This window comes from Acomys russatus, chromosome 10 (genome assembly GCF_903995435.1).
Source record: "Acomys russatus chromosome 10, mAcoRus1.1, whole genome shotgun sequence".
In the NCBI taxonomy this organism is placed as follows: Eukaryota; Metazoa; Chordata; class Mammalia; order Rodentia; family Muridae; genus Acomys; species Acomys russatus.
In genome coordinates, this window is record NC_067146.1 from 64,200,043 (window position 1) to 64,223,613 (window position 23,571).

At 41.2% G+C, this 23,571-nt stretch overlaps 1 non-coding gene across 1 annotated transcript; it reads right to left on the reverse strand.

The window, feature by feature from the left end:
* Positions 1–17,026: 17,026 nt before the first annotated feature.
* On the reverse strand, positions 17,027–17,158 carry LOC127194916 (small nucleolar RNA SNORA17). The gene has a single exon (XR_007831308.1). It is a non-coding gene; the product is annotated as a small nucleolar RNA SNORA17 (small nucleolar RNA).
* Positions 17,159–23,571: the final 6,413 nt, after the last annotated feature.

Genomic DNA, 23,571 nt, shown 5'->3' on the forward strand with positions numbered 1-23,571 from the left:
GGCTATACCTGCCAATGAATGACCGTCTGTCACATTTTTGCCTGAGTTGCAGAAGTTGATCAGAAGAAAGGAAAACATCCAAAGTACATATGTGGTTGTGATGAATCTGGATTCTTCTGGAGTCAGATGCCCAATACAACCTGTCCTAAAAGGGCAAAGAAGGTGCCAGGCCACAAAATACAAAAGGATGGAATAACTCTGGCACTGTATGGCAGAGCTGCAAGGCACATGGTAAAGCCAAGTGTTGAGTGCAGGTTGAAGAATCTATACTATCTTAAAAGCAAGAACAGAAAGTATCTCTTTAGCTTCTGGCAACATGATGGAACAATCTGCATAAAACTGTCTTGTTTACCCAGTGATTTTCCACTGCTTTATCCTTGAAGGAAAACCAACTGTGAAGAGAAGGAGCTGGCATTGAAAGGCCTATTTGTATTATAACATATCTGGCAACCCTCACCTTGTTAGGTATGAAAATGTCAATAGTGATGTTTTATTTGTATCACTACACTCAACCTCATTTTTTAGCCCTTTCAATTGGATAGTATTCAGATGGCCAAGACCACATATAAGTGCCCGGCATTTTATCACACTTGCTCAGCAGTTGGCATAGACATTAATCTGGACATGACGGACATAATGCGGTACTTGGAATCATTTACCATCCTTAATAGATGAACAGCTTGTCAAACAGTGTCTCGCAGCAGTTCTTACTGCTTTTATAAGCTTGGGGGAGGACAGACCCAGTAAAGCCAGTCATTTATAAGTTATTTCTGAATCTGTGCAGTTGTTTGCTTCCCTGAATTCAGTGTGATATATTTTACCTCCCTTTAGACTAGTGGTTCTCAAACTGTAGGTCATGGCTAGGCCCTTTCACAGAGGTCATATATCAGATATCCTACATATCACATATTCTGCATATCACAATTTACGTTACAGTTCACAAATGTAGTAAAATTACAGTTAAGAAATAGCAAAGAAAATAATTTTATGGCTTGAGCATCACCACAACATGCGGAGCTGTATTGAAGGGTCACGGCATTAGGAAGGTTGAGAACCACTGCTTCACAGCATCTTGTATCTTAATGAGCTTTCCTCCAAAGGGAGAATGTTTTATCTCAGAGGAAGTTGCTACATGGCACTTGGCCATGCACTCTCAACAGGCCAATTAAAGAATAAGAGTTATTGGCAGTATTCAACTTGCCCATATTAAACAGAATAAAGTGGTCCAGTGACTTCCCCAAGTGTGTGCGCGTGTGTGTGTGTGTGTGTGTGTGTGTGTGTGTGTGTGTGTGTGTGTGTGTGTGTGTATCAGGTCCTGGTATGAGATGTTGGTTCATTTTGTTTGTTTGTTTTGTAGTTTGCTTTTCTAAATTTTTTTTTTCAAATTTTATTTATGTATATGTGTTTGTGTCTATGTAAGTGTATGCAATGTGTGTGTGGGTGCCTATGTAGGCCCAAAGAGAGTATAAGATGCCCCAGAGTTAGAGTTTCGGAGCACTGTGAGCTACCAGAGGTGGCTCTTGGGTCTTCTGGGAAAGCAGAAAGTTTTCTTGAGACTTTGGTTTAGGGAAACAAGAAGAGGTGTGCGTAACTAAACAGTCCTGGTCCAGCTGTGGCCCTGCACATGACTAATCAGCATTGTTCCAGCTCTCTTCTCTTCAGCAAAGTAGCTCTGCAAGTGATCAGCACTGTGAACTATCTCCCTGGGAGTCAAGTTCTCTCTGGATGCCACCTGGTTTTAGCCTTGGCCTCTTGGCTAAAGATTCCTAGGGAAATTCCTATTTCATTTTATTAAGAATTATATTTTATTTTAGTAATTTATTTGTGGGAATGGGCACACATATGACACAGTGTAAGTGTAGAGGACAAAGGACAGTTTACAGGAGATAGTTCTCTTCTTCTATCCTGAGTCCTAGAGCTTGGACCACCGCAGTCTGTCTTGGCAGCAACACTTACCTGCTGAGACATCTCACTGTTCCATTTCCTTGGGATGCACAATTTCAGTAGTCTGGTAGCCTAAAGGAGGCACAGGGTGTCCTTAGAAGATTATCATCCAGTACAAGTTATATTCTTGATTCTTGGTTCTGCCATTTGAGGTCTCCTTCACAACTTGATGAAGTCAGTTTATCTTCCACAGTATCTCTCTCTTTATCATTCACCTGTCAGTTTCGAGGAGATTTCTCCCACACTCCCACTATAAAGCAGACCTATTCATTTATCTGTTTAAGACAAACCGTTTTCTGTCCTTGGGTCATGCTAGAATGGTGGAGAGCCAATCTGTGAGCCCTGCATTTAGTCACCTGATGAGGATGTTATGTGTGCCCGTAATAAGAGCTCTTGTTCTCCAGACTTCAACAAACGGCTATATAATCACAGTTTATTTAGAGCTAGCTGTGCTCACTGTGACTCACTGTTGCCATATGAAATGTCTGAGATTTTAGAATCAGGTCTTATTTTCTTTTTGTAAGAATCTCTTAATTTATTTCTGTTTGCACTCCACTACAGCAACAAGAAGAAATCAGGTGGCACTTTTGAAAACATTAGTTGGAAATATTACCCTAAATGTTGAAGCTCATCTCTTATGAGTTCTGCTTCCCACATACCTACAGATTACAATTTCACACCACCGCAGGGTGAAACTGGCTTCCTTTATCTCTGACAACACTCTCCTCATTTCCACCCAGGCCCTGAATCCATAAAATTCAATTTTCCACTCACAGCTTTCCCTGCAGCATCTCCTCTTCATGCCAGCCCCAAAGCTGTTCCCGTTGTTTGAAACGCTTGATAAGGAACCAACCCACCTTCACATAACAAGTCCTATTGATTTTCTATTGTTCTATAAGAAACTACCACAAACACAGTGACCTACATGACTCCCTGCTTTGTGACTTTTCCTGGAGAGACATAAACATCTATTTATTCTAGATCATTTGCCGTCAACATATCAAAGAGGTGGTTCCACACTAGTGCAGCTTAATGAGGCGTTGCGTTCATTACAGCAGTACAGGGAAAGGGAGGGGCATTGGTGACTCCAAGGCAGCTCCATCACTGAAAAGCCCACCCCAACATGAGCTGAAGCCCAGGAACTCCATGCACAACTCTTAGGCAACTTGGCAAATCAGAGAGTCTCATTTCCCCTGAAACGGCGAGAGGCCTTATGTATGTAGGTAGCCAGTTATCTGCCCATAAAGTTAAGTGTTAGTCAATGGAATATGTAAATGTTAGCTTATATAATGGGAAAAAAGAACTGGCTTCTTTGCAGGAGCAATTAAAATTAGAATCTTGTGGTAAAAGGACTATCTTGGATTATCTGAGTGGGCACTAAAGGTAATTACATGAATCCTCATTAAATGGATGGTAACTAAGAAAAGTCACACAGAATAGGTCAAAGAAGGCTGCATGAAGACAGAGCAGAAAAAGAGAAGTGTTGCCCTTTATTGAAGATCTGTGTGGCACAATCACATTGAGAGATGTGGGGTTCTTCACTACCCTAAGTGAGGAGAGCCTAGAACTCCGTTCTTCCAGAAGCTCCGTACACATCTGCTCCAACTGATGCTTTGGTGTTTGACCCTCGAAATACTAGTTTTAGTCTTTAGGCCTCTAAAATTGAAAGATGGAAAGTTTCTGTTGTTTTAGGCCACCGAGTGTCTGGTAATTTTTCACATCAATTACAGAAAACGAATGCAAACAATGATAAATGAGTCCAGGGGCTAGCAAGATGGCCCAGTGGTTAGGAGCATTAAATGCTCTTCAGAGGATTTGAATTCTATTCCCATCACTCACACTGTGGGTCACAACCATTTGTAACTCCAGTTTTAGGGAACATGACCCTCTTCCAGGCATCACGGGCTCCAGACACACATATGATACACAAACATACATGTGTGTAAACACCCACACACATAAGAATATTCAATGCACTGTAAATGATACCTAAGTGTCACTTTTTATTTAAGAGTTACTGGGCGAGATTCAATGTTTTCATAATGCTGCTGACTATTCATGATTCTGCTTGTGAGTTTTTCAACTCTTGTCTTTTTTTTTTTTTTTTTTTTTTTAGATGAGTTCTCTTTCTCAAGTTAACAAGTATTTCTTACCTACTCTAAGGGTATACCAATCCTATGTTGAGTATACATGTTACTAAATAAGATGCTTAACTTTGGATTTTAGCTTGTATTTTACTTTGTTTACAGTGTATTTTTTAGTTCAGACTTGCTTTTAATGTATTTCATCATGGAAATTTCAAACACTAAGATGGAAGAGACTAGTACATAGACCTTCCTGTAGCCCATTATTCAATTATTACTGCCATTTTTTCCAAAAAGTAGTATTTTTTCCTTTAATTATAATTTGAAAAGATATTTTGGGGTGTGTGTGTGTGTGTGTGTCTGTCTGTCTGTCTGTCTGTCTGTGTACATACACATGTATGGGATTGTACATGACTGTGTACTTACAAGCAGAGGCCAAAGGCTGATGTTGGGTACCTACCTCTATCCCTTTCTGCCTTGTGAACCTGAAATGTAGTTTCTCACTGCTCGGAAGCTCCTACTTTGGCTAGATTGGCTGGCCTCTAGGCTCCCACAATCTGCCTGTCTCTGCCTACCCCAACTGAGGTTACAGGTGCACTTGGCCGGGCCCAGCTGTATTTTCACATGAGTTCTAAGGACACAAACTCAGGTCTTCAAGTTTTCACACAGGTCCTCTTACCCCACTGAGGCCTCTCCCACCTCTAATTTTTCATTATTGGACAATTTCATAAGTGTCTATGATATATTTGGTCATTTTCTCAGCAGCTTCCTCTCATCTGCCTTAACCTCCCACTTCTGGTGAACCCATTCTTCCCCTGAAAATGTTCCCCTCCTAGCTTCATGCCTTTTGTTTTGAGACCCACTAAATTTAATTAAGATTGTTTTCATGAATATGGGTGTGGTGTTATTTACTGGATTGTGTGTAATTTACTAGTTTCTACATCAGTGGAGACAATTACTCCCTCTGCTTTAGCAACCATTAACTCTCCGTAGTTCTTCAGAGAGTGGTTGTACTCCAGGATCCTCTTCCCCAACCACACTGGGATATTGACATGTTCCTATGGTGTGTAGGTCTTGTGTTGGTGACAATGGCTCCTGTGTGTTCATGAGTACTACAGCCATCCATGTCCAGAAGATAGTATTTTGCAGAACTTCTTTCCTCCTCTTGCTCTTGTTCTTTCTGTCTGCTGTTTTATGATGTGCCCCGAGTCATGCTAGGGGTGCGACAGGTGTTCTGGTTGGGGATTAGCACTTGACAGTCATTTGTCTTCAGTACTTTTGGCCAGTTACAAGTCTTCATTGGCCATCATGCATTGTAAACAGAAGCATCTTTGATAAAGGTTGAGAATAGCCTTGATTGTTTGGTATAAACATAAATAGCTAGAACAATTTGACTCACATTAATTTAGCAATACAATAGTAGATGTCTCTGTAAGGCCAATGATACCACCCCCACAAGCTTTTGTCCAGATCTACGGTAGCACACATGAACTTTCTCCTGAGGAATAGGCCTCAGATAAAACATTTTAAAGCAGTTGGTTACTCTCATAATAGTTATACACTATTGTGGTAGCAGACACGTGCAAGTAGGCATTGCAGCTCACAGACTTCACAGTAAAATAGGCTGAGGGGCAGGGCTTCGGATGAAATTTTATGTGGTAGTGAGCAGATGGTACTGCTTGGCTATGGTAAATTCAAAGAGAAAGGTAATCAGCAGAGAAGTGCAGGACAAACACCTGTGTGCATGGCTATCATCAAACAGATAAAGAAGACAGCGGCTGCAAATGTGGAGACAGGGTAAGAGAAAATGTAATTGGTAGAAATGTGAAATAGTGCAGCTTATATGGAAATACATTTTGGAAATACCTCAAAAGGTTAAAATTAAAACTACTGGATCACACAGGAATCCATTTTCTAGCTTTTTTATGCAAAAGGATTGAAGTCCAGGTCTTAATGTCATATTTGCATTTTGTGTTTATTGAACACAGTTCACAAAACCACGAGGTTTTTACCTGCACAACTGTGGATAAATGAATCGATAACGAAGGTATGGTATTTTGATACCATAATAATAATTAAATATTATACCATCCTTAAAAAGAAGGAAGACTTACCACATGCTATGAAATGAATGAACCTTAAGCATATTATGCTGAGTAAATCAAAGCAGCCATAGGAAGATGAACTCCTAAACCTGCCACCATGATATTCTCAACGATGAGCTTGATAGAGTCAAAGAGTAGAAGTGCTAGTTCCCACAGGCTTGAGGGTGATGACAGCACAGGGTTATTATGAGTTTGTTGTGCAAGACTGAGTGAATTCGAGAGAGCTGTTCTTTAACATTGTGCCTGCAGCTAAAAATACCATACTGGTCTCTTGAAAGTTGAGGGTAGAAATCATCTCAATTGTTCATAGCACAATAAAATGGCACAATAAGTGAAAACATATTAAAATATAACCTATTGAGCTTCCAGGGATGGGAGATAATTAAAGGCATAAAGAACAGGATGGATGTAACTGAAGCTTTATGTTAGCTGGTTGTTGTTGTTGTTGTTGTGTTTAACATGTTCAGTGCAAGCAAAAGCTTCTGCTGGTCCTCAGTGAAGTTCTTTGGTGAAAGGATTTTTGCCATAAGCTGTCTAAGGCAGGGGGGGGTCCCAATGTCTATTTCTGTCCAGCTGTCACTAGCCAGTAGTTGCTAAAATCATCATGAGACTATTCATGAGCCTTACCACAAGACAGGTTTTCTTTCAGAAGCCAGAAGAAGAAGGAAGAAAGAGGTTTCCCTCTGGACAACACTTTCAGCTACATTTCTGCTACCACACTTTGGGAGCAAACTTCAGATTCTACACACACACACACACACACACACACACACACACACACACACACACACAAGGTTTTCTAGTGTTTGGTCACATCTCCTTGATACAGTTATTCCAATTCAAATAATTTTGGATGAGTCTCTTAGCTCTCTACCATTTGGAGAAATCTAGAATCTGAAGAAGTCTGACGTGTATGTTGTCTTGCATTACCTCTATTGTCTTTTTTTTTTTTTTTTTCTGAACTTGGTAATTGGTTTTCATGGTCAGTACTATGGTAATTCTTTGTTTCACTCAGGATAAATTTTCTGTTCTTTCACTTCTAACATTTTTATAGGTTTAAGAAATGGATGTAGTTAAAAACACATTTTTTTGTGAAACTGGAAGTTTAAGGCTATATTTATGAATAACCAAGTAAAGAAAAGCATTATATTTCCAGTTAGGCATCTAACAGTCACGATTTGATTTTTCTGGCTGCAGGACACCTCTGCAATTTCAATTTAGAGACTATTTAAGTCTGGACGTGACACTGTCCCCTGCTGTCACTTAAGAATTAACAATATCGGCTAGATGTGCTGAATCATAGAACATTCAGCAGCAACACTATGGTAAAAATAGTGGGTTGTGGATTATAAGGAGAATTAAACAGATACAAGAAAATTCTGGGTGTCTCTTACAAGCAATATTGTTGTAGGTATGGGGAGTGGAGCAATGAATAAAAACTGAAAATTTCTGCTCTTGTCAATCTCTTTATCTATTGGGGAAGCAAAGCATAAGAGATCGATTGTAAAATGTTATGATTAGTGTGGAGGACACACGTGCCACAGAGCATGTGTGGAGGCCAGAGGGCAGCTTTGTGGAGTCAGCTCTCACCCTCCACCTTTACACAGCTCTAGGGATGGACATCACGTTGTCAGGCTCACACAGCCATGTTGCTGGTCCCAAGCACATATATTTTAAAAATAAAACGCGCAGCATGTGGAGACAAACAACGCACGAAGTACAGAGGTAGGGCTAGTGAAAGGAGGGAATGTCACTTCTTTATTTAAGCAAGTGATCAAAGTATTTCATCGGTGGGAGACACTTGTAGGGACACGTGACCGCGGGGAAGGAATGAGCCACAAAGGTCTCGGAAGTTGAACTTTCCAGACCAGAAGGAGCATACAAATGCTTTGAGTTGGAGGCGCGCCTGCCCTGTCTGGTAAGCAGTGGTGAGAGGCCAGTGTGGGTTGATTCCAGTGAGTCAGGGGGGAAGTAAAAGAAAATTAGATCCCGGAGGCGACAGGGACTATGTCACGTCTATCCTGAGGGTCACTGCAAGGACTCTGACTGGGTGAAGGCGGTAGGCGACACTGGGTACAACAGTGCGATGGTCTGACTCATGTATTGAAGATAACACGCTGACTACCACGCTGTCGGGAAGGAAAGGCAGGAGCAGGTGTGGGACTGCATGAGTGGCTGCGGAGTGAGCTGCGTGGCTCGGAGAGCTTGGGATTGTGAAATGAGTGACTGCGGCAGAGGAGAACCCGCAACCGAAGGAAAGGACGTAGTAAAAGGATGGCAGGAGAACACACCAAAGTTGTTTGTTTGTTTGGTTGGTTTGTTTGTTTGTCTGTTTTAATGCTTACAGATATTGAATTAACCTAGAGGGTGGTAGGCATGCAGGCAGACACGCAGGCAAACAGGCTCATGTTGATCCGTCATAGTTATCCGTTTTGTGTATAAGTGGTGTGTCAATCGTATCGTTGTATAATAAATTTCATGCAGAGTCCCCTATATGTTTACAAACCATAAAGTAATTTATCATATTAGCAAGCCTCTGTCTAGAAATGTCTGGACGAGCATATCCTTATTATAAATAAACTTCTCATGGGTTGTCCTTGTTAGCTAGTGTTGCTATTGTACGTTATACCTTCAGGATTGACCTCAGAGCACATAGCATTCATATGCTACATTTGTCTGTGTGTCATTGACTAGAAAAATCTTTGTACTTTCCTGCTTTATTTGGTTATGGAAAATCAACGGTAGTCATTTTAAGCACAGTAGATCAATAAGTTGGGGAGTGGAGATTAAATATTAACTTTTAGGTTAAAATGAATTACACTATAAAATAATCACACCAGCTTTCTCCTCTGACTCACAAGTCAAAGCACAAAGCAGTCACTGAAAACAATTCTCTTCAGTAGAAGCAAAATACTAGAGTCATGTCTGTGGTGGTTTGTATAAAAATGAGCTCGTTTGTTAATGTGTTATGGCAAGGTCAGCTACAATGCTAGTGTGATTCACAGAGCCACAGTCAGCGCACAAACGGAAACAGCTCACAAGTTTTCTAAGCCATTTTTCATCTTTTCCTTCTTAAAATCATCACATGTGTCTTCGTTTTCATTCAGTGTCACACCCTAAGTACAACGAGATACAATGAGAATTTATTTACTTCTTTTCTGAATTAATGCAAAACTACTCACTTCAAAGCACATGACTGGATACTGAGAATCCTCTGGTGGGGGAAAAAGATGTCCTTAAGCCTAGGAGAGCTTCCAGTGTACAACAAACAAAGTCAGTGAAGGAATAGAAGGCCGACAACAAGAAAGGGCCTTTATACCTTTCACATCATGGGAAGTTCTCTGTGTGTGATCCCATTTACTTCTCACTGTGGAAAGAGGGCTCTGTATTAGTTACTCTTGGCAAATATCTGACAAGGGGCAGTTAATAGAGGAGGGACTTACTGTACCCAGCTTCATGATGGAGAAGGCACTGTGTCTAAGTCTCTGACTGTGTGGGGGAAGCTTGCAGCATAGTTATCACGTTTCCAAGGATGAGCAGGGGAGCTGGAACAAGAAGCAGGGACAGGAAAAACCTCCACGCCTGAATCCCAGCAACCTACCTCCTCTAGCTGAGATCCTCCTCCTCAAGGTCCCAAAACCAACCAGCGAGGGATCAAGTGTTTAAACACATGAGCCTAAGGGGGACATTTTACACACAAGCTTTAACTTTCTACCCCAGGTCTCCATAGGCTCACGGCTTCTGATAATGCAAACACACATTTGGTCTGACTCCAAAAGCTCCCATAGTCTTACAGACTCAGGATTGTTCAAACATTTAAAGTCTCTCTTAAGACTCCTGACTCTCATAACTGTGAGTTCCAATATGATCACAAAAGAAGTAATGGACTTCTGACAGACAGCAGCACAGAAAAAAACACTCACATTCCAACAAAGAGGAGATGGGGAAAATAGTAAGGAAGACTAGGCAAAAATAACAATGAAGCCAGAAGGGAAATACCAAATCCCATAGCATAGTACCCAGTTTCTATGACTGATGAGGGGATCATTTGGGTTCCAGGGGTTGGATAATCACTTCTTCAGTGCTGCCTTCTGTGCCTATGTGGCCTCTCTGTATGGCCAAACCCCTTGATGCTTGAAATTTTCCTTGTGAACATCCTATGACTTTATTTATCTCTAAATTCTTCATGTCAACCCCAAAAAGTAGGTTTTACCTTTGCAGTTTCAGCCAAGTGACCTTCTTGCAGGGACTGAGGTCCTCAGCAGCTTTTTGGTCATTTCACAGGGCTCCATGACCTGTCATTCTTGCATGTCCTTACGTGTTCTTGTGCATCCAGAGGAACTGCTTTCTGGTGGGCTGAATCTGACCTTCGGTTGTGACAGATAGTGAGTCGGAGCCGTCATCTATCCTAGTCACAGCCATAGAGCTGGTTACAGGACACTGAGTAGCTTCTTCTTCCCCAGTGACACTAAGCAGCACCCCTCCATGGCCTCTGCATCAGCTCCAGTCTCCAGATTCTGCCCTGTTTGACTTCCTGTCCTGACTTTCTTTGGTGATGAACAATAATGTGGAAGTGTAAGTCAAATAAGCCCTATCCTCCCCAACTTGCTATTGGTCGTGGTGTTTCATCACATCAATAATTACCCTAAGTTAGACAGACCAGCAGGAGCCATAATAAACAAGGTTTTTTTCTTTCTTGATTGTGTCTTTAAATGATGTTTTCATAATATTGTGGCATAGCTGACTTCTGCAAGTGATTGTTACACAGAAGTCATTAGAGTGTGCAGTCAGTTTAGTCAAAAGTCTCCTGTGCCAGGTAATTTGTTTAAAGAAATATGAACAGGTCCGAGTTGATAGATTCATTTTCAGTTTATCACTCCATCCTCAAGTGCCCGGTATTAGAATAACATCATAACAGAACTCTACTAATAAATGCTAAATGATTTTTTATGTCCACATATAGTTTTATACTTAAAAGCAGAGGGCATTCCACTTAAAATCTTTTCAGAGAGGTGACTTTTAATGGAAGAATTCCATTCCTCTCTTTGCTCTGGGAGTATGGGACTTCTTTGAAAAGCTTCATAAAAGACTTACATAACCAGTTGTAGTGGTACATGCTGGTAGGATTTGCTGAAGAAGGTGGAAGCAGGAGAATTATGCGTTTGAGACCAGCTTGAGCTACACATTAAATATTAAAAAAACTTTTTAAAAACTTAAGTACAATGCACTACCATGAATTCACCCTTTTAAAATCATGTGGCTCATTGGTTATTATTGTATTCTGAAAGTTGTGTAACAATCATGATTACCTAATTCCAGAAGATTTTTATCACTCCTAAAAGAACCCTTTTTCAGACCAAACCCATTAGTAGTGACCCTGTGTTCCCTCTTTCTTCTGGCCCCAGGCAACCACTGATTTGTTTCCTGTCATTACGCAATTGCCTGTCCTGACAGTACATATACACCATGTGTGTCCTTTTGTCCTTTGCTGCTTCTTCATTTTTTATTAATGTTGACTATTCATTGTGTGGTTTGTCTATTTTCTACATCTCCAGGCATCAGGAGATAGACATTTTAATTTTTGACACTTTTAGACTTTTGTGAATAATGCTACAGTGAGTATTGTGTGTGACTTTGTGTGGGGCAAAAGTTAATGGCTTTTTAAATAAATGTGTATAGGTACAAGTGTGTTTTAAGGAGGGTGAAAGAGGGAGGGAGGGGTCGAATAGGAAGATATAAGTGAAGGGATAGCAATCAGGATGTAATCTGAATATATTATAATACATTTTTAAAACTATAACGCTTTGTCTTAAAAATTCATATCGCATTCCCACCAGCAATGAAGAAGTGTTCCTTTCTCTCCACATCCTCGCCAGCATGTGGTGTTGCTTGAATTTTTGATCTTAGCCATTCTGATGGGTGTAAGATGGAATCTCAGAGTTGTTTTGATTTGCATTTCCCTGATGACTAAGGAGGTTGAGCATTTCTTTAAGTGTTTCTCAGCTATTTGATACTCCTCTGTTGAGAATTCTCTGTTTAGTTCCAAGCCCCATTTCTCATTTGGGTTATTTGGTTTGGTGGTGTTTAATTTCTTGAGTTCTTTATATATTTTGGATATTAGACCTTTGTCAGATGTAGGGTTGGTGAAGATCTTTTCCCAGTCTGTAGGCTGTCGCTTTGTTCTGTTGACAGTGTCACCTGCCTTACAGAAGCTTCTCAGTCTCATGAGGTCCCATTTATTAGTTGTTATATTAAGGCCTGGGCTGTTGGTGTTCTTTTCAGGAAGTTGTCTCCTGTTCCAGGGGTCCTGCTCAAACTATGGCACCAGCCAAGGACAATACAGGCCGTAAACTTCAAACCCCTACCCAGATCTAGCCAATGGACAGGACATTCTCCACAGTTGAGTGGAGAGTGGGGTATGACTTTCACACGTACTCTGGTGCCTCATATTTGACCATGTCCCCTGGATGGGGAGACCTGGTGGCACTCAGAGGAAGGATAGCAGGCTACCAAGAAGAAACTTGATACTCTATGAGCATAGAAAGGGGGAGGAAGTCTCCCTTAGTCACAGTAGTAGGGGAGGGGAGTAAGGGGAAAATGGAAGGGAGGGAGGAATGGGAGGATACAAGGGATGGGATAAACATTGAGATGTAATATGAATAAATTAATAAAATAAAATTTAAAAATTCATATTGAAATTTACATTTTTAAAGCTTTATTTCTATTTTTATTCCCCCCCCCCATGTATGTGTATGTGTCTGTGTCTGTGTGCAGATCCAGACTTGCTGGCCCTGGAGGTACAGACAGTTGTGACCAACACAATGTAAGTGCCTGAAACGAAATTAGGGTCATCTGCAAGACTAGCAAATGCTCTTAACTGCTGAGCCACCTTTCCAGGCCCCCTGCCCCCCATGTGTGTGTTAGATACCAAAGTTATGGCCCATTTTCTTAATCTATCAGTTGAGTTGCTTAACTTTTCTGCAGAAACATAAGTTATGTAACCTCAGCCATCAAGAAGAGCATGTGTCCTTTGGCTCTGTAGCCTCCTAACTTTCTGCCTGGATGGGAATCACTACTTGGTGGCACTCTGGTTTGGTGGCACTCCAAGGACAAGAACTGGAAGGACTGCAATGCAGCACAGTTCTGAACAGCTTGCTTCCTTCTAGAAGAATGTTGAAAAAGTGAACGTAATAGGATTCTGTGAGATTATCTAATTTAGTATCTTTATTTAGAGAACTTGAAATTGAAAAAGGTCCACGAGGCTAAAAATGGTTGCCCAAATGGGTACAGCTACTTAGTTAAAGACTTGAGTTGGTTACCTATAATTAGGTAATTTGCAAACTAGGATATGAAGCAGGTTCCTTGGCTCAGTGCACTATCACCTAAACATTGATTTGCCTGTTTGTCTGAACTTAAAATTCATTTTTAAAAGACATCCAAGTAGGTGATGTTTCTAGTTAAAAGCTTAGGACAATGCTTTTTTCATGCCGTAGTGAGAAATTAGTTGTCAAACTTACAGTTGTTAATTCACAGAGGCTTGGAGAGATAACAGGATTGATGAAGAAATACTGACTTGTGCCTAATGAAGAGCATTAGGCACAAATAAACACAGAGGCAGACTTAAACAAAGGCCTGCTGTTCCTATTGACTGCCCTTAGGTGCTAGCAGGTTGAATGGAAACTTGATTTCCCCAAATTCCGAAAGGCAGCAGGCACAAATAGCTATCTGTGGTTCCTATAATACATCAAAGTACACACTGACCTACAGACTCCCTCAGTATTACAAGTACCTCTTACACTTTTCAAAGTCTATGCATTGTAGCTCTTTTTTTAAAACCTCCTCCCCTATGGTAAATTTCCTCCAACTCACAGGCTTCCCTCCCCACAGCAACGCATCTCCTTACACCTCTCCTATTTATCTCTCTGTCTTATGCTCCCCCTCTCGATGTTCTCCCTTTCTTTCTCTACTCTTTCCTGATTCTCTCTTGTCCAGGTCCAGTCTGCTGGCTGTGTTTAGTCTAGTTCTTTCCGTCGGCTCTGGATTCTTCCCAGATGTCTCTGGATGTTTCCTCTATCATATCTACAATACAAACCTTTGTTGGGGGTTGGTCTGATGTATTTTATGCTAATTACTAAAAAGCCATCACACCTGGGCAAGACAAATGAGATACGCATGGCTAAGGTTCCCAGGCTTGGAGAGACAGAGGGAATATTGGGAAGAAGAGAGACCAGAGAAGAGAGGAGAAGACGCTTGCGACATCATGGGTTAGGTGGAAGAGAAGCATGTGACTGGCATGGATGGAGGATTCAGCCCAGATGAAGAGCATTAGCAAGTATTTGGGATTATGGATGGGAGGTAGCTTGATAGAAATTATTAGAAGCAGATGGCATGGGATTGGGGCAGGGATTCCATACCTGCTTCACTATGAGAAGTAGTTTAGGGGATTAATATCTGCCCTGCTTCAGGTTAACTAAGGCTATTTTAAAATATAAGAGGTGTCTGTGTCTTGATTGATTGCTAGCGGGTTATACTATCATAATAATAATTATAGACCTGATAATAAACAATTATTAGACTGCACTGGTAAATTAACAATAAAAAAATGGCGCCCAATGTGGTAGGACTAATAATAATGGTAATTTAACCTACAACAGACCTTCCGCTTAGCCATACCGTGACGTATACATGGGACAGACATGTTGTCAGTTTGTACATTTTATCATGCCCTAACATCCACTTATCTATAGTTTTAAAGGGGGTACAAGAATTAATCAAAATCAGTTTATCCAATTTTAGTCAAATTAGACAGTGGATTATATGTTTAATCAAGTGTTCCTTCCCACATGCCCTGCTGCGCACAGCTTATCCGATCACAGTCAGTCTGAACTGGGCACTGGTTCATTCACTATTTACAGTAAGTGACAAACCATGAGCAGGTGTTGTAACTGAAAGAAAGCACAGCACTGCAACACACACTTGTTTGGAGACCTCAGAAATGCGCCCTTAGGCTCCTGTGGCAGTTAAGAGTGTCGACAGCTGTCTCTCCCAGAATGGGCTCCTGAGGCTCTGTGAGTCTGGGAATATGCTTTCTTAACAGGTGCCAGGACAGGACCCAGCACAAGTATCAGTGACATTTGGCATTTCACTCAGAATCCAAATCTGTCTTCTCCCTGGGAGCTGCTTTTTTTCCCTTGTCAGAAAAAGACCAAGTACCCTACTTATAAGGAATCTATGGGCATCATTTTACCAAAAGAACAAGAAAGAGAGATGTGAAAACCATCTCCTAAAGCCACGGTGAGCTGCGTGTTTCTGTGGCCCATGGTGGGAGGCCCTCTGTATGGCCCCTTTGCCTTCTAGCTCCAGTCTCCTTAACCTGCTCTGATTTCAGATTTTTGGGTTTGTGGGGGCTTTTTTTGAAGCTTTTTATCACTTCATTGTGAATTTCACCTCATGTACCCCAATCTCATTCACCTCCCCTCCACCTTTGCAGCCTCCTCCCAAAAAGGGAAAAAAAAAAACTCATTGTGGAAGCTGTACTGTGTCCTGCAGTATACCCTTTTATCCATACATTCTTGCTTCCAAATGTTCATTGCAACAACTCATTAGTCTAATATGAAGCCACTGGCTTCTGCTACTCGATCAATACTGGAACTTCACTGGGACTCCTCTTACATATCCTGTTGTTACCCGGTGACATGGAGATGCTGTACTGTAGTACTGGCCCCTTCATGCACTCCAGCACTCCATAGATTGGGTAGATGTTGGGGTGGACCAACTCAAAACTCTGTATCTAAGCCCAAAAGGTATGTGACCTGGTAAGCCCACCTGCTGTTCGACTCTTGCGCCCTCAGGGCCAGCTTACCTGCAACCGCCACATCCATGGCCAACTCCACTGTGCTGCCCAGAAGAGGTATATGACCCACTTTCCCAAGTGCTGCAGCAAGTGAGGGACAGGGCCAGCTCTCTCACATACTGGTGACAAGGGCAAAAGGAAGGGGAGCAGATCTCTTCCTTGTTGATAGCACAGTAGATACAGGCAGGGCCTGATCTCTCACACTCATGCCCTCCAGGCCAGCTTACCCCAAACCCCCCACATCCAGGTCACTCTCTCTACTGTGCTGCTCAGATAAGGTGTAGGGCCTGCTTTCCCATGTACTGCAGTAGGTTAGGGGCAGGGGCAGCTCTCCTGCTCGGATGACCTGGGGCCAGCTCCCTTGCCTCCCACTGGTGGCAATGGGCAAGAGAGAGGTAGAATCCTTCTTTTGCCCCTGTCACCACATGGTAGACAAGTGGCAGGGCCAACTAGCCTGCCCTCGTGTCCTCAGGCTGGCTAACCTGCAACTCCTGCAACGCACAGGCCCCTCTCCCAAGTTCTGTAACTGCCTAGGGGTGGGGTCAGCTCCCCTGCTTTCATGCTCATGGGGGCAGCTTTCACATGATGCCAAAGTGAGAGGAAGGGCCAATTCTGCACAGAAACTCTGACATCAACATGTCTCCAGGCAGCCGCCCAGCCCATAAATGCCTCCATGGCCCCTGCTGCTGCAGGGCCACAGACCCAGACTCAGTGGCAGAGTAGGTCAGGACCCCATCACGATCCCAGGTGGCATCACTCGCTATTCATATAAGGCTGTTCCTTACTACCCTTGAGTCTCCAGTTCTGCCACTCCCCATTGTGCCCACATCCTTCTGTTTATTTCTCTTTCTCTTCCATTTTTCCACCACTTACTTGCACCTCTTAGTTGCACCCAGGGTCTCTGAGTGTCTGGAGTATTCTCAGGAATGGTCTCAGGAGTGCTCTGCTCTGCTCATGCATTAAGGCACTGGGCAAGGATCATCTTAGGCATGGTCTATACACCCCACCCCACCCCACCCCACCCCCAGCCTTCGTGGAACTGGACTGGGATAATAATCATCCCAATGTTCATAGGTCTAAACACTGAGCACAGACATAGCCTCTTTCCTCTCTGTCACCTACTGAAACACATGTGGTACCACAGCCACAACTGCAACACCTCTAGGGGCATGCACAGGGAGGGAGGTTGTATTTTAATGAGGCTACACACGAAGGTTAGTTCCACTTTTTAGAAAACCAATCAGTTCACTTCTGCTCCCATGTGATTTCTTTACTTTAGAGTAAACCGTCTGAGGTAAATGTGTTTTTAGACTACTGCCAAACATACCAGAAATACACAGATGACATTTCTTTCCTAAGCAAAGTGAAGTATTTAATTTAATTGTACTTCTTCAAAATAGAAATCACTAAGGCAGCAAGCTAGCTGGCCTACATTCACACACAAGCTGTGGTACATGTATATCCCCATAATAAATAAATACAAATTAGCAATAATTTCATGGAGTTTCTTCAAACGCCTAAAGGCAAGAGAAAGAGATTATTAGAAAGTTATCAAAACCAAGAAAATAAATTATTAGTAAAAAACATTTGAGTGAACCTTAAGAAAATAATGACTATTGAAGGTATGATAGAATCAAGAATCTAATGTATAAATTTTTATTAATTAAGCAAAATCCCAACTACACATTATTGTTCATGAAACAAAAAAATATTTTAATCCCACAGTGCGTCATGAAACCTTCATCATTTGTCCACTCAAGAAAGTTATTATATTAGTTTAATAATCCCTTGTTAATAAATTATTCTTATTGGTTATATATAATAGTCCAGACAAGCCTCTGTGACATTTATACAGCTGAGTTTTTTCCAGTTCCAGGACAAAATGTTCTCCGAATTTTCTTGAGTTAATGATCGGGAACATTTAAGCAAATTCTTGTTAAGCACAAGTTGCTATAAATAATGATTATTATTTTCAGAAGCAAATCAAATGAAATATTTTGTTATTTCTTAGTGTTTTACTTGTGACAATGGTACATGGCATTTTTAAAAAGAAATAAAAACATTACTTATAAATTTTAATTTACTTTGATTTTCACATCATAAAAATTACTTCAAATGTCTATTTTGTTTTCCTTTCCAGATTCAAACTACTTTTTGTGTATTTTTCATGGATTTTTGTGTGTGCCAACTTACATATGTCTAATTCACGTACATAGTGGCAACGCTGCTTATTATTCAGTTAATAAGAGTTTGGTGTTAGGCTGGTGAGCTGGTTCAGCAGGTAAAGGTGTCATGCTTTGCAAACTCATTTCAATTCTCAAGACCCAGGTGGTACAAGGTCAAATTGCCGTCTGACCTCCACACATGTACAATGGCAGGTACTACCCCCTCCCACAAAATAAAAGAATAAAAACTAAATGTGCATATATGTGTATAAAAGTTGGTCTTGAAGTTGCACTCATGAAACAAAGCTCTTGAAAGCCCAATGAGTCTGATGTATCCATTCTTACATAGTATTTGCTTGTGAACTCAGTTCCTATTGGTATAGTCACTTCAAGGGTCAAGACCCTAGGTTAATCACTACCACAGTGAGTGCTATTTTAGAAACTCTTTGAAAGAATTCTATTGCTCTCATTAGATTAATCTCTTTTGTAAGACATTAAAGATGTGAAATATATATAAATTAATTTGTCCATCTTCATTTTTCTCCTCCATCTATCACTCTGCCTGGTTTATGACTCAACTGATTCACCAGAGAACTTACTCTGCTTTCATTCTTCAAGCCTTGGCTTGTAACTTTAGCTCTCTCTAGGCTTACATGATTGAGTTTCACTTTACAGGCTCAGTTTAGAGATGAGCGCACTCTGTGATTTCAACTCTCCATAATAAGCCAGAGCATGTGAGTACAGAGGATTATTATGGAACTAACTCTGGCATTTGTTTAGTTGGTATTTGAAAACTAAACCTGAGAACCTCTCCAAAATATGGATAGTATACTCAATCCACAGTGACTGTGTGGGTTATGAGAAGGACATGTGTCCTTGGCATTAGGGTGACCTGTCTTGATCCCACCTCTGTCTCTCTCAGACATCTCTAGTTACAGCTATATTTGCCTTGGATAGTAAATATTTTTGATCCCTACATGGACCAGATATATAAAATAACAATCAAGAAATGGCATTTGTGTATCAGCTCTGAGATCTCTCCTTAATGTGATCTATCTGTCCCCATATACATTTCCTCTACCTCTAGATGTCTTTGCTCTTGGGCAACAAGAAGGATTGTATTTCTCTTTCTTCCTTCATTCCCTCCTCCCTCCCTTTCTTCCTTCCTTCCTTCTTCCTTCCTTCCTTCCTCCTTCCTTCCTTCTTCCTTCCTTCTTTCTTCCTTCCTTCCTTCCAAGAGAGCCTTTCTTTAATTTGAGTCCAAGATGATAAAAAGATACATATACCACACAGTTTCATAACTTACTGGATGAGTAATGACTACAAAACAACAGGCCCAAGGACGTATTCACGCAACTGTCATTCCCAATACTGCACTAACTACAGATGCAAACAAGTAAGTGGAATAAATGACATAGGAGACAATAGCAAATAAATTCTTAAGTAAATAAATATAGAAAGCAAGGCAAAGACACAGCTCCTGATAACTTAGTATGACTATGACTATATCTCTGTTAAAAATAAACTCTCTGTCGGAATCACCCTGACAACCCATATTCATTGTTCACAGGATAAATGTTGAGGGAAGATGCGGAAGTTGAAGGAAGAAAGCCATCTTCCCTTCGCCTTACCATGCAGCTCCTATTGCCTAAGCTGTCATCCTGCATGGTCTTAGCTCATGGTAGGGTCATCTCAGGAGTGTATTATCCAGACTCGGTCAGTGGAAGAATGAAAGGAGATAAGAAAAAATGACCCATTTACTTCCTGATTTTGATCCATGATCTAAAAGAGTGATAAAAACTAAAAACGTAAGCACATGATAGTGTGGGTCCTGCCCGTGCTCTTCTAGACGTGTGGTCAGGGTAACGCCGTTGCCAACTTGACAGCTGTGTGGAAGGGCCACTACTAAGTTAGTTTTATTCTTAAAGGCCAATTGTTTCGGGATCTGGGAACCATTTCTGGGACAGTCTTTTCAATGTTAAAAATCAGCTCTCAGAAGTGTAATACTTTTTTAATCTATATTTACTACCAACAGAAACCCAAAGTTTAAAATAATCTAGGATCATATGAGCACCTAGTGGCAACATAGGTTCATTTTCATTGTACACACGATTAACTGAGTCACAGTAGGAATTATTTACAGGTCATTTTAAAAGTAATTATTAGTAGATATGCATGCATTTTGTGTTGTTGCTGTGGATGTATACATTCTAATTAGTTTGTTTCTTCTATTTAATGGTATTGCTACTCGGTGTCTCATGCATCTACCTAGTTTATACACCCATTCTTTTGTACATTGATTTGTTGGTGATAAATTGATTCGTTGTGACTTTCACATCATGCACCTCAATCCCACTCATCTCTCTGTCCCTTCACATCTGCTCTCCACCCGTGCAACCCCTCCAAAAGAAAATAAAATAAGATAGAATAAAAAAATCTGGAAGGTATAGTGTGTCACAGAGCGCATCCTTTTATCCACAATAATGGGCAAATGTTCATTGCGTTGAGTCATTGGTCTGTTCCCAGGCCTCTGGCTTCTGCTACACCATCTATACTAGACCATCATGGGGACTCCTCTTGGATATTGTGTTGTTGCCATGTGTCATGGAGATCCTGAAGATCTGGATTTGCAGAACTGGCCATTATATATACTCCAGTAGATCATAAATGGGGTAGATGTTGGGATGGGCCAAGTTGAAGTCCTGGATCTGGGCCTGGTAGGTAGCTTAGCTGGTCAGCCTCCCAGCTTTTCTTTACCTGCAGCCCCAGGGCAAACTCACTAGCACTGTTCTGGCTTGCTCACTGAACGCTTGAGCTGACAACTGGCAGGATCATCTCTCCTGCTTTCATTCCTGGGGACTGTCATACCCAATCCTTCACCACCAGAGCCAGTTCTACTCTGGTGCCCAGACAAGATACCAGGACCCTCTCTCCCAAGAACTGCAGCCAGTGAGAACTTTGCAGTCAATTCTCCTGCCTATCACAAGCACTGCGGAGCAAGGATGGGGTGGGGGTTGGGGGAGAGGGCTGTTTCTTCTGTCTAAGAATGTGAAATGAAATTTCCCTTCCTCCTCCTGTCCCGTATTTGGCGGGACAGTGCAATCACAGTGAGTCTCACTCACACTCCAGCATACACACATGTAGAGCACAGAAGAACACAGAGCCTTTGGTTAGCCCTAGATGACTTTATGTGAACAAACCTGCTCTCTATCGTCTCTGGCCACTGCCATTACCCTCTGAGAATCTCCTACTTGTTATCCCCCAGAAGTGTGCAGAGAGGCATGTCTTTCCTAAGCTATGCAACCTGCTTCCCATTCCTAAAAGTTGAGTGAGTCTGGGATGGCTCAGAGTCTTGAATAGCAAAGGCATGTTTAGTCTGGCTCGTGTTTTTGTGCAGTTGAGATGGTGGCTGTGGTTTCAGAGAGGTTGGTGATAAATCCCCTCAAAGACGTAAGAATGTAATCTACCCCTAACCTTTCTTCCTTCAGTCGAGCCCAGGTGCTGGTTATAACTCCCAAAGAATAGTTCCCTTCCCTCACCTCCCAAATCTCATGGAAATTTTTTCACCAAAGTTAATTACCCAGATTCTTACTGTAAGGAATACACGGAAATGAAGTTCACAGACTGTGTCCCTTCAGTACCGTACAGTATAATGAAGTGTTTCAGCTAAGTGGAACAGATGCGCTATATGTTAAAATGACTAGAGCTGTCTTTGTGGAAATAAGATTGAACTCAAACTTTTTAAAGTATTTTTTTCAGCTTTTGAGATACTAATCATTACATCATTTCTGCCTTATCTTTTCTTCCTTCAAGCTTTCACACGTATCCCTCCTTGCTCTAGTTCAAATTCATGACCTCTCTTTTTACTAATTATTGTTGCACACATATATGTATAAGTATGTATACACACATATATATTCTTAAATATAACCTAATTATAGCAGTCTGTGTAATGATATTTATGTGTGTTTTCAGGGCTGACCATTTAATATTGGATAGCTAATCGGTAAGCTCTTCCCTGGGAAAGACTATGTGTCCTGCTTTCAGCATTCTTTAGTTGCATGCTGTTCTTGTTTAGGGTTGAGCCTCTGGGTCCTTCCCCATCCACTTTAGCATGTTTTGGAAGTCATATTAGTGAACCCTTATGGGTGTAGCTTCTGACACTAAAGAACACAGAGCAGGAGGGATAAACAAGAATAAGAATGTCTAAGACAGTCTCACAGCAAACTTTGTTCTTCTGGTCCTTTTTTTGTTTTAGTTACAGTAACTATTTTATTTAAGTAATTTATTCAGATTACATCTCATTTGTTATCCCCTCACCTGTATCTTTCTATTCCCCTCCCTCCCTCCCTCCTTCCTCCTATTCCCCTCCCCTAGGTCTATGACAGAAGAGGATCTTGTCCCCAACTATAAGATCACAGCCTATCAGGTCTCTTCCTGGTAACCTGTCCTTGGTTCTTACAATCGCTCTTCCCCCACTTCCCTAGTGATTCTCCAGTCTTATGTATAAAAGATGTATTGTAGATACATCAATTAGGACTGGGCTCTACAACTCTGCATTTTGATTAGTTGTGGTTTTCTGTAATGGTCTCCATCTGTTGCAAGAGTTGTTTTCTTGATGAGGGGTTAGGACCATACTTATCTCTGGGTATAATGACAAATATTTAGAATATAGTTAGGCATTGTGCTGGTTTAGTAAGGTGGCAGTTTTAGACAGATTCTCCACTAAAATCCATAATTTCACTAGCCCTGAATAGTTGGCTGGATTTCCAGTACTAGTTACAATTTCCCTCTTGGTGAGTGGTTATTGAGTCCAATGACAGAGCTATTGGTTACCATCAAAGGATTATATGCCACTACTACACACTTAGGTTTATTTTGCCATGCTCACCATTGTTGTGTTTCTTAGGTATCCTGGATGGGTTGAACTGGCGGATGCTTTCCTCCATTGCAGGCTTGCATAACAACTTCAGGTGCCACAAAAACTAGTTCTATGAGAAGAAGCAGAGATCAGGTCTAGCTCAGAGAACTCAGAAGCCTAGGTCTGAAGTGCATATCTCCAGCATTGCCGAAGTATTACCTCTCAGAGACAACCAAGGGTTATAGCACTATCAATAGCCTGTAACATTTCTTGGGTCTCATGGACAACCCTGACCAACAACTTAAAATAGGGCCTCTCATGCCTAGTGTTAGGATTAGCTTCCTAGTTCTTTCCACAGTCTTGGATAAGCTCATTCTTCTCTTCAGCCAAAAATATTGCTTCCTATATTTTCTTTAGATGTGATTTATTTAATATAAAGTCTTTTAGTTGATTTATATCATGGAAGGTTTTTCTTTCTCCCTCTATTATAGTGGATATTTTTGCAGAATATATTAAGCTATGTTGGCTATTATAATTTTTTAGTACTTGGAATGCATTG